General features: G+C 43.3%; 1 pseudogene across 1 annotated transcript; it reads left to right on the forward strand.

Moving 5' to 3' along the window:
- The first annotated feature begins 1,798 nt into the window (after window positions 1-1,798).
- Window positions 1,799-16,225, forward strand: LOC143626059 (rhamnogalacturonan I rhamnosyltransferase 1-like; annotated as a pseudogene). The gene is made up of 7 exons (XR_013152367.1): window positions 1,799-2,238; window positions 12,775-12,842; window positions 12,928-13,263; window positions 13,358-13,647; window positions 13,718-13,922; window positions 14,000-14,157; window positions 15,979-16,225. The product of XR_013152367.1 is annotated as a rhamnogalacturonan I rhamnosyltransferase 1-like (transcript).
- Window positions 16,226-16,471: the final 246 nt, after the last annotated feature.

Below are 16,471 nucleotides of genomic sequence, written 5' to 3' on the forward strand. Positions count from 1 at the left end.
TCGGCTATAAATACTCCAACATCTTGGAATGGTAAGGGCATCATCTGATATCTCATTATCTTATCTTCTCTAGCAATCTCTTAATATACACTTATATTCAGAGCAATCTAGTCTGATTCTCACGCCGGAGGGTGGTCACAAGGAGGAACCCCTCCCTTCTCAGTGACGAGCTTACGGTGTCTGTTTTGTAGGTCACCTGAAGAACAACTTTCTTTGCTGGACCTCATCCTCGTGGGAAACATTTATTTAACCCCCAGATTATCCGTAATCTGCCCGGGGTCACTTAGTGTTTCTTCAAAGACTATCCACAATGCAAAATGCCCTTACTATGTGCCCTTCTCATCTACCCAATGCCACATCAGTTGCCCAGACTCAAAAGTCCTCATTTACAACCGGCCATTATCATGTGCGTCCCTCATTTCCACTAACAAACGCCATTTTCTACTTTTTAAGCCCTTAGCTAAGGGCTTTCTTCACTCTCGCTCATCCATATCATCAAAGGCATGTAACGGCTTCTTTTTTCTTCCTCATTGGAGATAGTCTAATCCCCGCCTATCCGTATAAGAAAAGAGACAAAAGACTATACCCACCTTTATGTGAGTCCGTGAGGTCACATTTGAGTTAACAGAATCATTAGGGTCCTTTCTTTTAGGGACGAAAAATGTCAAAAACTGAAATGTTAGTAATCTAAAGGGTTAAAACTTTAAAAGCTGGACGCATGTTGATTTATGGACCAAAATTCATAATCAAAATTGAAGTTTTCATGAAAGTAATATAAGTCTTTTAAAATGTCTCACTAATAATTCGATCTTTTAGATGTTTATGAAAATAAAAAGAAAAGAAAATGTCAACCCACCTCAAGTTTCAAGCTTTTAACATGGATCTCTCTCTCCTCCGCGTTAACTCAAAAAGCCCCAAAACATGTATTAGGATTCTCTTTAAATTAGGAAATTTGTTTAGCTGTTTAGCGAAATTATGTGAGTAAAATTTTCTTTTAAAAACAAAATCTTTTAACGGGTTGGTTTAAAAACTTTCTAATGTTATGCCAAGTTAGCAGACTCTTCGTTAAACTATAGAAATATATTAAAATCACTCATTCTTTATAATGCTACATAGCAATAAACTTTTCCTGTTATTCGGGTAAAAAAAAAGAATTAGTTCTCATTAGTCGTTACTAAACTTTTCATTCTCTAAAAAAGTTATTTAATCTTATAAAATAGTTTTAAATGTGTCATTGATACGACACAAAGGCAACACTCACATTAAATAATCTCATGTTTGTAAGCATATTATTTCGGGGCTATGCTTGTGGTAGACTTATTGACCATCGTGAGGCTATATCGCCTGATTTGCAGGAACAGATGAAATTTGTAACCTCTCGTTCGAACCTTGGATTAAAGCCCTACTAGGAATCAAACCTATATCTCCATTAAAGGTGGACAGACAACAGTAGACCAACTTCTCACAACACTCACATTTTACATAATTTATTATTTTTTTTAATATACAAACTTGAAGTATTTATTTGCATTATTTTGTTTTTGGATGATATACTCCCACCAAAAAAATATATTAATCCACCATCACTTTCACCACATTAGATCCCCTTTTCCCCAACAAACAAAATCAAAATCAAAATCTTCACATTTCTAATTTCTTGATTTTAAACTTTTAATAACCTCCCAAATCACAAAAAGTTTAAATCTTTTTGCAAATTTTTAAACACCCATTTCCTATATCATTAATTCCCATCAATGTGTTATCATCATAAATTCATAATCTTGAAATCTTGAATATTCTCTTTCCCAATTTCTTGATCACACCCACCTCATAAAGTTTGAATCTTTTCATCAAAGTCATGTAAAGATTCAATCTTTTTGCAAATTCTTGAACACCCAACTCAAGTTTTGATCTGGGATATTAAAATTATTAATTTAGGGTTCATTTTGGTATCAGAAATTGACAAAAAATGTGTTGAGAATGAGGAAGAAATGGATGTTAGATCTGATATCAGTTCCGGGCAGGGGGCAAGGGGAGTTAAATTATCCGGGCAGGTGACCCAGAGGACCAGATTAAGGGTCTGGTTTATTAGGGTTTGTTCAAGTATTTTGATTTGGACTTGTTTGGTTCAGTTTTTGACTGTTACTGAGCTTTGGCATCTGAGGTTCTTTACCGGGATCTTGAACCCGATCAATGCGTATATTCGGGGACCTCCGCCACCGCCTTTGCCGCCTATAAGTGAGTGTTGTGTAATTGTTGGTTCATTGTTCATGTTTGTTTGTATGTGCTTTTTTAGTTAGTTACAATGTATGTTTGTTTTAGGTAGATAGTTGCTAAATAAATGTATCTTGACACCACTGACGTGTCATATGGCACGATGACTCGTATGATATGACAAGGAGAAAATGGTCATTTCTGTTGTATGAGTGAGAAATTATACTACTCGAATGACGTTTTTTACTGATAAAGAAATGACTGATATGATCACTGGTATCATACAACACGTTAGTTACAAAGTATGTTTGTATTAGGTAGGTAGTCGCTTAATAAATGTTTCTCGACACCACTGACGTGTCATACGGCCCGATGACTCATATGATATGACAAGGAGAAAATGGTCATATTAGTTGTATGAGTGACAAATCATTTTACTCATGTGACGCTTTTTACAGATAAAGAAATGATTGATATGATCACTGACATGGGTCATACAACACGTTTGACCATTTTTCGTCCTATCTATGGTCCCGTATGATGTGAAGGGCTCTGTACACCAGAGTTGATTTGACATTATATGGTCTACATGATGTCATATAATTTGTATGGCATCATATGACCCTTATGATGTGACATACAAGCTGTGTATTGCGTACACTTTTTTTTTTTTTTGGGGGGGGGGGGGGGTTACACGTATGGCCGTATAACGTGACAGGCTTTGCACACCAGAGTTGATTTGACATTGTATGGTCTGCATGATCTCATATAATTTGTATGACATCATATGACCCGTATGATGTGATGTACAAGCTATGTACCGCGTACACTTTTTTTGGGGGGGGGGGGGGCGGTACACGTATGGCCGTATAACGTGACAGGCTTTGCGCACCAGAGCTGAGTTGACATCATATAGCCATATGATGTGACAGATAAGCTGGTTTTTCGGGATGACGTATGTGTACCAATAGCATGACCATTTTAGGTAAAATGTTTTAGTTCATTGGTAGGACATAGGTATGCCACATAAATTTTCTAAATGTTTATGCTACAATAATTCCTTTTAAATTATTAGCAATTTTTACCAAGGTTTAGGTGGATTTTGTTTGATTTTAATACTTTGTTGTGCAGGTGAAGAAACACTAACCGTACCCACGACAGATTACGGGTAACCTGGGGGTTAGATAGATGTTTCCCACGAGGGGTTAGACCCGGCAAAGATGGTTCTTCTGATAACCTGCAAAACAGACACCGTGAGCTTGTCACTGAGAAGGGGGGGGGGGGGTTCCTCCTTGTGACCACCCTCCGGCGTGAGAATCAGACTAGATTGCTCTTTAAATATAAATGTATATTAAGAGATTGCTAGAGCAGATATCAGGTATAATATGATGATAATGTGATAAGATATGATAAGATGAGATGATCATACCATTTGTGGTATTTATAGCCGAAGGTAGGTTTCCAAGGAGGTGTGGCCTGCTGAATAGTATTCCTGTTCTACCAACAGTGGCCTACGCACGTGCCCTGCTGGTAGTTGGTGGGTAGGCAGCGGCTGATAGTGACCAGGCCTGCTGTGTACTATTCCTTTTCCACCAACTGCCGGTTATGCACGTGGTTTGACAGGAGTTGGTGAGTAGGCAGCGGCTAATAGTGACATACAGTACAAGAGCATGCTGCTCGCCATACTGTTGTCAATAAGCTGTCGTATCTTTAGTCAGATCTTTTGCCCATACCTCGTCAGGTACAGTACAGAAGATCTTCCCGTATCGTACGGACTGGCTTATTTGGGCGGGAGTATTCCCCCTCCCGCCCTTGTGCGGGATTGTTCCCGGCTTTGCTCATTCCTTCAGGTGACACTGTGATTGAGAGCTAATTGCCTTGTGCGTGTAGCCTTGCTGCGCGGGTGGCCTTCCCTGATGGCTTGTATCCGCAGCTGCGGGAACAGGCAGAGTCCTTCACCATTGGGAGGCATTTCCTGCGGGAACAGCTTGCGTACTGCGCGTAAGGACGTCACGTCTCTGAGCATGGTTGGTCCTGCGGATCCAGTTGGTTTCTGCGCAGACGTCCCTCTTCAAGGTGAGTCTTGCGGGTCCAACTGGGCTCTGCTGGGACCTACCTCTTCAAGTCCCCCCAGTCCAATGTTCTTCTCATGAGTGTTTAATAAAGTGAGGTGAACTTTTGGACTTAAGCAAAGGGTTTTGAAAAGGGTTTTTTAAGGTTTTCCATGGAGATTCTTCCCGCGGAAGTCCTTGTCACTTGCAGAAATTCCCGACTTTCCTGCTTGATCATTGGGTATGATGCGGGTAGGTCTGTAACCTCGTCGCAAGTCAGGAGCGTTGAGTCCCACTTGTGTGGATTCTCCATGAGGTTTTGATAGTTTCGAACATAGTGATCAATTATGTTAAAACCACCAATTCCATCCTGGAGCTTCAAACAACGTAGTTCTCGACGTTCCCGCTATGCGGGGATGTTATTTCCGTTTCCGCAAGCATTGCCCAGAAGATCCTTCTTGGTTTCAATTCCCTGCGGAGCGCTAGGTATGTGAAGGGTTTTGCCTTAACACTGTACCCGCGCTCGTCTTACGGTTACTTTACTTCCAAGGTATTCCTGGCGTCCATTCCCTGCGGGTGCTAGGTATGTGAAGGGTTTTGCCTTAACACTGTACCCGCACCCGTCTTATAGTTACTTGGTTGCCGAGGTATTCTTGGCTTCAATTCCCTGCGGGTGCTAGGTATGTGAAGGGTTTTGCCTTAACACTGTACCCGCATCCGTCTTACGGTTACTTGGTTGCCAAGTTATTCTTGGCTTCAATTCCCTGCGGGTGCTAGGTATGTGAAGGGTTTTGCCTTAACACTGTACCCGCATCCGTCTTACGGTTACTTGGTTGCCAAGTTATTCTTGGCTTCAATTCCCTGCGGGTGCTAGGTATGTGAAGGGTTTTGCCTTAACACTGTACCCGCATCCGTCTTACGGTTACTTGGTTGCCAAGGTAAGGGGTATTTTCCCGCTTACTTTTGAATCTTTTTGAATTTTGAAATTCGAAGAGTTGGTGAAAGGATAAGAACAGTCCAAACGTCTGAAATGTCGTGCGACGGTTTCTTCTGACTGTGTCAGGACGTGCAGGAAGTTATGGTGACGTGATAGTACTTGGTCATTCCAGACGCTTTTTCAGGCGCGTGGGCCCGATTTTTCGGGCGCGTGGCCGCGAAATTAATGGTATGCGTCCTTTCAACAGCTGTTGCCAGCTTGCTTTTTGCCACGTGTCATAGTTTCATTGCACCTTCGATTTCTCTCTCTTCCGCATTAAATGCATCGCATTAATTGCGATTAGTATATAAAGGGGGAGAGGGTTCTTTGTAATCCACACTTTCACTCTTCTCTTCATCTTCAGAACGATTTCCGGCGAATACTCATCTTTCAGTCGAGCATTCTCTTGAAATCGTTTTCTTCTTTCTTTTGCAAGATGTCGTCTCGTGATCTCGAATCTACAGCCGATGACAAGAGGACTGCTGGCGAGTGCCAGTGTGCTCTGCCTGTCGATCTGTATCAGTACGTCGTCAGGAAGTTCATGCTCGAGTCTCTCGAGCCTGAGTTTCCTGAACCCCATCAGACGGTGTACGATGCCCCCAGAGGCAAGATCGGGGTATATGCTGCATTCTTTGTTTATGGGAATCTTAGGTTCCCATTGACGAAGTTTGTGTACCGTGTCCTGGAGAGGCACGGTGTGCACCTGACCGAGGTGCACCCGATGGCGATTGCCAAGATTCGGCACTTCGAGTGGGTGTGCCGGATTCTGGGCATTGAGCCCTATGTTGACCGCCTGATGACCTTCTACACTGGGAGGTGCATCCAGGGGTGGTATACGTTGATAACCCGGATTAAGGGTTTGAAGATTTGCGCAACCGAGCGCAGTCTTCGCTCGTGGAAGCGGGAGTTCTTCTACATCTCCGCTCGTGCCATCCCCCTTGCCATGAAGTTCAAAAATGGGCAAGCACTTCCCAGCCTTCACGCCTCCAACTACCAGGAGGCGGAATGGTTCTCAAGGATATCCCGGGTCCAATCTCCGGTTTACCGGTTTGCGGAGTCCGGGATGGTGATGCTGGGGATGAGCCGGGTGTGGAAGGAGGCGGATGCGCAAAAGATCCCAATCGTCCTTGAATACGGTTCGAACTCTGTTCCTTACGGTATGCTTTGTTTCTTTTTGTTGATTTAGAAACTCTTCTAACTTCTTTCCTGTTTATTTCAGAGGGGAACGACTTGCAGTCGCTCCTGAACCCGCGGGAGGCTGACGGTCCCGCTCGGATGGGTACTCGCGCTCTAGACGAGAACGAGTTGCCCATCCTAGAACAAACGGCGGATCGGTTCGTGGAGGTCTACCCGCTAGGCCACGAGATCCTTAGCGCCAGGCTGCCAGGTAAGGCGCTATTCAACCCTCGACCCCTCAATGTTGAAACCTCTGCTGGAATTCCTCTAATCGTATGTTCTGATGAGGAATCCGCAGATAATCCTCCGTTGGTGCGGAAGAAGAAGGCTGCCGGCGGGAAGGGGAAGGAGAAGGTGGCCTCCACTGCCGATCCGGTGCCTCGGTCTGATTCGGAGACCGAGAGCGAAGAGGTGGCGGGGAATCCCGGTGGTGATAAGACCACTGCTCCGGAGGCTGCGACGAGTGTCACCTCCGGAGAGCCCAGGATGACAACGGTGACCGGCGTGAAGAGGCCGGCTCCATCGGGTTCATCCCCGCCTGTTCGCACTTTCAGGCTCAAGAAAACCCGTAAGTACAAACTTCATTTATCTTTAACTTCATAGCTTAATATCATTTAACACTTTTCTTTGTGCAGGCGTGGATGTTGACGCATTCCAGGGTGGAGCGCAGAGGAGTACCTCTTCGCCAATGACGGTAGGCTTGGTCAGCCTACCTGAGGCGACGACCCAGGCGGCTGCGCCTGCGCCTGCTTCCGCTGGTTCAGTTGCTCACTCCTTTGAGCCGACTGTTCCAGCTGTGATGACGTTACCGCCGGCTGTGAGTGCCATTTTTACCGCATCTTTCACCGAGCCGGCGGTTACTTTTGCTGCGGATTCCGCGGCGGCGACCGCGGCGGCCGCGGCGGCCTTTACCATGCCTCCTCCGTCATCGGCAACGACGGCCGATCCTTCAGGTATGCATGGGGCGTATCGCCAACCTCTGCCTCCTTCCCATCTGCCTGACCTCTTGGATGAATTTCCCTTGGGTTCAGGTGATGGGTTTGGCGGCTATCGGCCTGTTATTGACCCTACAGGTGCGTAGGGTTCTTTTGGCCAATTTTATATTTATTTATTTATATATATATATTTTTTTTATATATCATCTTTTCCTAACTGCTTTTTGTTTTTTGCAGTGTCGGATTCCAATGAAGTGTTTGTTCCACGATGGAACATTCGCCGAGGAACAACCCTTCGCACCCCTGTGGAGTGCGTGGAGTGGGCTCGTCACGCTGCTCCTAGTGGTGCGTTGGGGGAAGCCATGGCTAGCTACCAGGAGGGTAGGCTAAGCAATGAGCTTCGGGTTCTCCTGGCCCGGATGCAGCCGCGCGTCGAGCTGCTTTGTCGTGAAAACGACAAGTTAAAAGCAGCTCGCCTTCAGGAAGTAGCTCAGGCGCGGGCTGTCCGGGAGGAGAATAAGAGGCTCTCCGCCGCGGCGGCGGAGAAGGAGAAGGCGTTCAAGGCCCTTGAAGTTGAGGTTCAGGCCCGTCTCGAGGCTCGCTCCAAGGCTGCCCAAGCTGTTAATGAACAGCTTCGGCTGGCTAAGGAAACTGCTAGGAACGCAACTGAAAGGGCCACCAAGGCTGAAGCTGTTGCTGAGCCTCTACGCCTGGAGAATGAAGAGCTTAAAGCCAAATTAGAGGCTCTCCAGTAGGCTCATGATGCCTTGGCGATGGAGGACGCGAAGAAGCTCCAAGAAATCCTGGACCAGAGGGGCGTGCTTGACCACACTGAGCGGAAGCTAAAGGGCGTCGAAGAGGCTGCTGCAAAGGAAGTGTTGCTTGCCAACTTTAATAAAAGTGAAGCCGAACGCGCCTGTACCCAAGCTCAAGCCGCCCTCCAAGAAGCTCTGGTTGCCAAGGAATGGCTTCTTCGAGAAGCGTTGTCTCAGGTAAGCTTTTCATGTCTTTACGCTTTTCTTTGTAAATAGAAAAGGTTCTGATACTTGTATATTTTCTTTTGTAGGTTGTGCATCGAGTCTTCACTGAGACGTCTTATGACGATGCTATGAGCGCAGCCCTCAATGCTTCTCACGAGGATGGGGAAAAGGCCGGCTTCCTGCTTGGTCTAGGGTTCGTTGAGAAAGGCATCCCGCCTTCCAACTTCCCTTTATTCGATGTAGATACTGAAGCTGTATACGACCAAGCAGTGAATCAGTATGCCGCCTTCCCGCATCCGGTGGTGGAGAAGGTAAACGAAGTTGCTGCTGCTGATGATGGGCTAGCTATCCTTAAAGCTTTCCTTGAACTGCCACGCTCTACTGATAGTGCTGGTCCAAGTGGAAGTGGCCCTGAAGCCTGATCTTGAAGATCCCTTCCCACTGCTAGGATAGATTTAGCTTGTATAGATTTATTTTCTTGTAGGCGGGTAGTTACCCGGCCATTCTTGTAATGAATCATTGTGAAATATAAATCTTTGTGCGGGTAAGACCGCTATTTTCTCTGGATTCCTTGCTTTATAAACGTTATATGACTTGCATACTTTAGTTTAAATTAGCAATTTTCCAAGTGTTTAGAATAAGTTAACCTTTGAACGTGGTAGATAATAGGTTGAAGTTTTGCTTCCTCTTTAGTGATTGTGCGGGTAGGACCGTCACTTGCACTTAGTAGGATGGCTAAACTTTACCATCTGACCTGCGTGTAGGTTTTCCTCATCTTTTTTGAAATTTCTAAGTGTTTAGGATAAAAACCTTTGAACGTGGTAGATAATAGGTTGAAGTTTTGCTTCCTCTTTCGTGATTGTGCGGGTAGGACCGTCACTTGCACTTAGTAGGATGGCTAAACTTTACCTATATCTGACCTGCGTGTAGGTTTTCCTCATCCTTTTGTTAGAAATTCTCTTGAATAAGTTAACCGTTCGACGCGCGGTTGTCAATAGGTTAGTGTTCAGTTTCCTCTATCATGATTCATGCGGATAGACCGGCACTTTCATTTAGTTGGATGACTGAACTTTTTCCCTTCAACTGACCTGCGTGAAGGTTTGCCGTTTTTTGGGTTTATGCGGGTTTTGCCGCCTTCCCCACGCAACGACTTTCACATTTATGTATGCGGTGAAAACCGGCATATTCGTTTTGAATAAATTGACCGTTCGACGCGCGGTTGTTAATGGGTTAGTGTTCAGTTTCCTCTATCATGATTCATGCGGATAGACCGACACTTTCATTTAGTGGGATGACTGAACTTTTCCCCTTCAACTGACCTGCGTGAATGTTTGCCGTTTTTTGGGTTTATGCTGGTTTTGCCGCCTTCCCCATGCAACGACTTTTCACTTAATTATGCGGTGAAAACCGGCATATTAGTGTTGAATAAATTAACCGTTCGACGCGCGGTTGTTAATAGGTTAGTGTTCAGTTTCCTCTATCATGATTCATGCGGATAGACCGGCACTTTCATTTAATGGGATGACTGAACTTTTCCCCTTCAACTGACCTGCGCGAAGGTTTGCCGTTTTTTGGGTTTATGCGGGTTTTGCCGCCTTCCCCATGCAACGACTTTTCACGTAATTATGCGGTGAAAACCGGCATATCCGTGTTGAATAAATTATAAAGTATAAATGTAAAATCATCAGCGTCGATGTTCTAAGGAGAATCATTTCCATTAGAAGTGGCTCTTGGCCTTTTCTTTACAAATTTGGAATTGATCTACATGCAAACTGTGTAATTGAGCTCCCTTCCATGTTGTTGGGATGGGAGTGCCATCGAGCCGATACGCACCTGGTTCGGGATCTCGTTCTTTACGCAGCATGTAGTCTCCACATTGAAGCTGGAATTTTTATTCGTGTTTTCCCCAGCTGGGGTTCTACACGCATCAGCCTGCTCAGCGTTGATTGCGCCACTAGGTGCGCGAGCGTCCCATCTCTGACAAATGCTTCGACCATGTCCTTTACGTCTATGCATTCTTCAGTGTTGTGGCCTTTTGTCCTGTGAAAGTCACAGTATTTGCTTCGATCAGCATTGTGACGATTTCGGATTATTGGAGGCTTTGGCCATGGGAGCTCCTCAGTGGCGAATATCTCGGTGACGCTTTTGGTGAGCGGCGTCCATCTGTTCTTGTTTGACTGTATGTTATCCCTTCCGCCTAACCGATGTTGCAAGCCGGATGAGGTGTCAAAGTTTACCCTTGACTGCCAAATGCCTAGCTTTCGCTTTTTGTTTAATCGGGCGGTAAGGACGTTGTCTTCCCTTGTTTTCTGGGTGTAGAGGTTTGTGCTCTGTGGGAGATCTCTACCCAGTTGCTTCTTCATTTCCGCAAAGCGTTTTGCTGCTGTCATGATGGCATCCCATGTGGATGGCATGCCATCTTTACCCGTTAAGGTGCGGATGAGCTCTGGGTCGTTCGCGCCCTGGATGAAAGCAGCGCGAACAAGATCTTCGCTGATATTACCCAGACTTAGCTTCTTTGAGTTGAAGCGAGTGATAAAGTCTAGCAAAGATTCATCTTCCTCTCGAATGCATTTGAGGATTGTCCATTGCTCCTCGGTATACTTTCTTTGCTGGCTGAAGTGTTGGCTAAACTTCTGTTGGAAGTCTGCCCAGTCGTAGATGTGGTTGACCGGTAGACGATCGAACCACGCTCTAGCAGCCCCAACAAGCGTCATTTGGAACATGTAACACCACGTAGGTTCCGTCCAACTACTGACGGTTGCCCCCGCTATGAATCTGTTCAAATGATCATCTGGGTCAGATATACCATCATATGTGCCTATGCTGGACATTTGTTTGGCACTTTTTGGGGCAATTGCTTCCGCAATGTCCATTGCAAATTTGGACGTTCCCGCATTTGCAACGTTTGGTCTGAATGTTTTGGAGAAGTCACGTGGACTTCCTCCTGTGTTTTTTGGTTTGAAGGCTTCTCCAAAATGCCTTCTCGGTTGAGAGTCTGTTTCCTTACGCTTCCCTTTTGCCCTATGGCGAGGGTTCGCGTCGGTGTGGATTCCTCCGAGTCATCGTCCAAGTATTCTTCGAATTCGTCAGCCTGTTGGACGGAACGCAAGCGTTCGTCCAACTCAGCTTGGAATTCCTTTTGACGTGCCTCTGCCCATGCCTTAACTTCATCGAGTGTTTGGCGGGGGAGTCTTGTTCGTTTCTCTAACTGGGTATCGGTGAATCCCAGTGAGCGATTATTTACTGCACTTGCCCCAGCTTGGGTAACTGGGGTAGTGTTCGTAAAATTTACTTCACTTGCCCCGGCTTGGGTAACCGGGGTAGTGTTTGTAAAAACTGTGTAGCCGGTATTACCCCCAGTAGCTGGGGTTGTGGTTACCGGAGTTTCTTTAACCATCTTTCCAGAAGTTTGAAAAAACTGGAGAAAAATGAAGTTCTAGCTTTATGCACGGATGGCGCCAATGAAGAAACACTAACCGTACCCACGACAGATTACGGGTAACCTGGGGGTTAGATAGATGTTTCCCACGAGGGGTTAGACCCGGCAAAGATGGTTCTTCTGATAACCTGCAAAACAGACACCGTGAGCTTGTCACTGAGAAGGGGGGGGGGGGTTCCTCCTTGTGACCACCCTCCGGCGTGAGAATCAGACTAGATTGCTCTTTAAATATAAATGTATATTAAGAGATTGCTAGAGCAGATATCAGGTATAATATGATGATAATGTGATAAGATATGATAAGATGAGATGATCATACCATTTGTGGTATTTATAGCCGAAGGTAGGTTTCCAAGGAGGTGTGGCCTGCTGAATAGTATTCCTGTTCTACCAACAGTGGCCTACGCACGTGCCCTGCTGGTAGTTGGTGGGTAGGCAGCGGCTGATAGTGACCAGGCCTGCTGTGTACTATTCCTTTTCCACCAACTGCCGGTTATGCACGTGGTTTGACAGGAGTTGGTGAGTAGGCAGCGGCTAATAGTGACATACAGTACAAGAGCATGCTGCTCGCCATACTGTTGTCAATAAGCTGTCGTATCTTTAGTCAGATCTTTTGCCCATACCTCGTCAGGTACAGTACAGAAGATCTTCCCGTATCGTACGGACTGGCTTATTTGGGCGGGAGTATTCCCCCTCCCGCCCTTGTGCGGGATTGTTCCCGGCTTTGCTCATTCCTTCAGGTGACACTGTGATTGAGAGCTAAGTGCCTTGTGCGTGTAGCCTTCCCTGATGGCTTGTATCCGCAGCTGCGGGAAGAGGCAGAGTCCTTCACCATTGGGAGGCATTTCCTGCGGGAACAGCTTGCGTACTGCGCGTAAGGACGTCACGTCTCTGAGCATGGTTGGTCCTGCGGATCCAGTTGGTTTCTGCGCAGACGTCCCTCTTCAAGGTGAGTCTTGCGGGTCCAACTGGGCTCTGCTGGGACCTACCTCTTCAGCAGGGAACTACACGAGTAACGGGTATCTTAAGGTTTCTTGTAACGGTGGTTTAAATCAAATGAGAGCCGCGGTTCGTATCTCTTTTATTTCCTTTCATAATCAATCTACACTTCACATAAATCATTTTCATCATATACTAAATGTTGCCATTTCAGATATGTGACATGGTGACCGTCGCTCGTCTTCTAAATCTCACCCTGGTTGTTCCAGAGCTCGATAAAAAATCTTTTTGGTCCGATCCTAGGTATGTTATTTTTTAGTAATAATAACAACATTTTCGGCATGTTATTTTTATTTCAGTATATTTGTGTTTTGGTGTTTCGTTATGTGACTTTGAGGACATATTTAACGTATGTCACTTCATTGATTCACTAAGAGATGAAATTCGGATTATTAGACGATTACCAAAAAGATTTAGACGAAAATACGGATTCCCGCCTTTAGAAATGCCACCTGTCAGCTGGTCAAGTGAAAAATACTACCTTGAACAAGTATTTATCTTTATATTATTATTATTATTATTATTATTGCTATTATTATTATTATTTTTGATATTTAATGGTTACATTTTGTACCTAATTGCAGATTTTACCACTTTTTAACAAGCATAAAGTTATACACTTTAATCGAACTGATACACGATTAGCAAACAACGGGATTCCACCTCATCTCCAAAAGCTTAGGTGTCGTGTCAATTTCTACGCGTTAAAGTTCACACTGTCAATCGAAGCTCTCGGGAATAAATTAGTGAGTGCACTTAAAGAAAAAGGTCCATTTATGGCACTGCATTTGCGATACGAAATGGACATGTTGGCGTTTTCGGGTTGTACACATGGATGCACTATTGAAGAATCCGAGGAACTTAAACGTTTGAGGTAAACCCAAATACCCATTTTGACCCGTTACCCGACCGACCTGTTTTGATGACAAGTTTTATTTTTTTAGATATGCATTCCCGTGGTGGAGAGAGAAAGAAATAGTGTCGGAAGAACGGAGATCGCAAGGTCTTTGTCCCTTGACACCTGAAGAAGCAACGTTAATATTACAAGCGCTTGGGTTCGGTCAAGATACGCAAATATATATTGCTTCGGGTGAAATTTATGGTAGTGAAAAACGACTTGCGGTTTTGAGGAATACGTTTCCTCGGATTGTAAGTGATTGTTTTGATGTTTTTGAGGTGATTGGTGTTTTTGGAGTGAAGAGTTGACTTTTGGTTTGACTTTTTAGGTGAAGAAGGAAACGTTGTTACATCGGGAGGAATTGAGACAGTTTCAGAACCATTCGTCTCAAATGGCGGCTCTTGATTTCATGGTTTCGGTTGCTAGTAACATTTTTGTTCCGTCTTATGATGGTAATATGGCAAAGCTTGTTGAAGGTCACCGAAGGTAACTTTTTGATGCGTGTTGCAGCAGTTCAAAACGCTCGTGGCTCGTTTGTAAGAGCCGAAGCGAGCCAAGGTCCGCTCGTGGCTAACTCGTGAGCTCGTTTGAATTAAAGCCCAAATAACAATATATTCTAATGAAAAAAAACAAAAAAAAAACAATTTTTATAAAGTATTGGCTTCATGACTTGTTTAAAAGCAAAGCCCAAATATTTTATGCATATAAGTTGTAGGGAAAAGTTAAAATACAAAGGGAGACAAAAATGAGAAGGGTGAGAAGGATTTGTGGTCACACAAAAAACCCCTAAAAAAATTCCAAAAAATTAATAAAAAGGAAAATTGGAAATAAATAATCCCAACTTTTGTGTACTGGCCGATAATAATCCCAACTTTAAAAATCACTACCAGCGGTCCCAACTTTCAACTATTTTTGTCTCAATGGTCATCCGTTAAAAAACACTTAATGCTGTTACGTTTTTTCCCGAGTTGCAAAACGATGTTTTAGGGCTTTTGATCGAAAGAGCGATACGAGTCGACCGATGTAAAACTTATCTCGAAACGGTGATCCAAGCGACGAAACAATGTTTCAAGCGACGAAACATTGTCTCAATGGTCCTCCGTTAAAAAACACTAAAGTCATCTGAATCATCGTTTCGAGATAAGTTTTACATCAGTCGAATCGTATCGTTATTCCGATCAAAAGCCCTAAAACATCGGTTTGAAACTCGGGAAAAAACGTAACGGCGTTAAGTGTTTTTTAACGGAGGACCATTGAGACAAAAATAGTTGAAAGTTGGGACCGTTGGTAGTGATTTTTAAAGTTGGGATTATTATCGGTCAATACACAAAAGTTAGGATTATTTATTTCCAATTCGCCAAAAAAAATCATAACTCAAAATATAAATAAAAAAATTTAAAAAACAAAAATGTTTCCCTCGTGATTCTCGTTCAAAAAAAAAACCCGAAAAGACACAATGCAAAGACAAAAGGCACAATGACGAAAATGAAAAAAGACACAATTATAACTAAAAAAAGACACAATAAATCGCAAAATATAACACAATGCCGAACAAAATATAACACAATGTTGACTAATATAACACAATGTCAAGAAAAAAAGACACAATATCAAGGAAAAAAGACACAATCAATGACGAAAATAAACACAAAACACAATGATAAACAAAAAGACACAATGGTCTTTTTCACTCAACATTGTGTCTTTTTCGAGTTTTTTTTTGTAAGAACGAGGAAGACGGTGGAAACATTTTTGTGTTTTTACTTTTTTTTGTTTTTTTATTAAATTTTGAGTTATGATTATTTATTTATTTATTTTAATTTTTTTGAAGGGTTTTTTTTGTGTGGCTAGAAATCCTTCTCATCCTTCTCATATATATAAACTATGAATTATGTTTTATAAATTCTGCATTATATGCATTTTACAAATATTATTACTTTTATATATATCAATATTTGTAAAGTATACAAAACTTTAATTTTTTTAAAAAATAAACAAGCTGTCTCCACGAGCCATGAGCTAGTCCGAGCTTTTGATGAGTCGAGCTTGAGCACAATGTTTTAGCTCGTTAAGATAAACGAACCAAACCGAGCGTGGCTTGGCTCGAATGATTTACACACTAATGCCCAACGTTTTGGCTCGTTAAGATAAACGAGCCCAGCTAGTTTAATGCATACAAAGATGGGTAATTTAGTTATGAACGGTTTCATTTGGTTTGTGATTTAACTCAAACGGGTCAAAACAAAACATTGACCAAAAGAACGGGTCAAACCGGTTGAAAACTCAGTTTGAAATATTGTGATGCAGGTACCACGGGTTCAAGAAAACCGTCCAACTAAACAGAAAAAAACTTGTAGAATTGATAGACTTGCACCAAAACGGGACTATATTGTGGGACGAGTTTTCAAACACGGTTAAATCGTCACACGAAGAGCGAATGGGCCAACCGAAACATCGTACAATAATTAAAGAAAAACCTAAAGAAGAAGACTACTTTTATGCTAACCCTGAAGAATGTTTTTGTGAGATGGCAAATTGTAGCCAATTTTCATAGTTGTTTATATTTGATGAGTGCAACAAGGAAGCACTTGTCTTTATGGCATAAAGATTTTGTTTTTTCTTGAATATAAATACTCGATAGTTATAAGAATGCTAATTTTCTTTGATGATTTGACAAGATTGTTGATGCAAGTTTTTGGTATTTTGATTCTTATATAGGACTCATTTTGGAGTACAAATCTTGATTTTGCCAGCAGTAAGTAGTAAATGTTCAAACAATTTTTTTACTCTCTTTTCTTTG

Source organism: Bidens hawaiensis, unplaced genomic scaffold (genome assembly GCF_021521415.1).
Source record: "Bidens hawaiensis isolate Kalapana, Puna unplaced genomic scaffold, B.hawaiensis_p1.1 tig00004282_1, whole genome shotgun sequence".
Taxonomy (NCBI): domain Eukaryota; kingdom Viridiplantae; phylum Streptophyta; class Magnoliopsida; order Asterales; family Asteraceae; genus Bidens; species Bidens hawaiensis.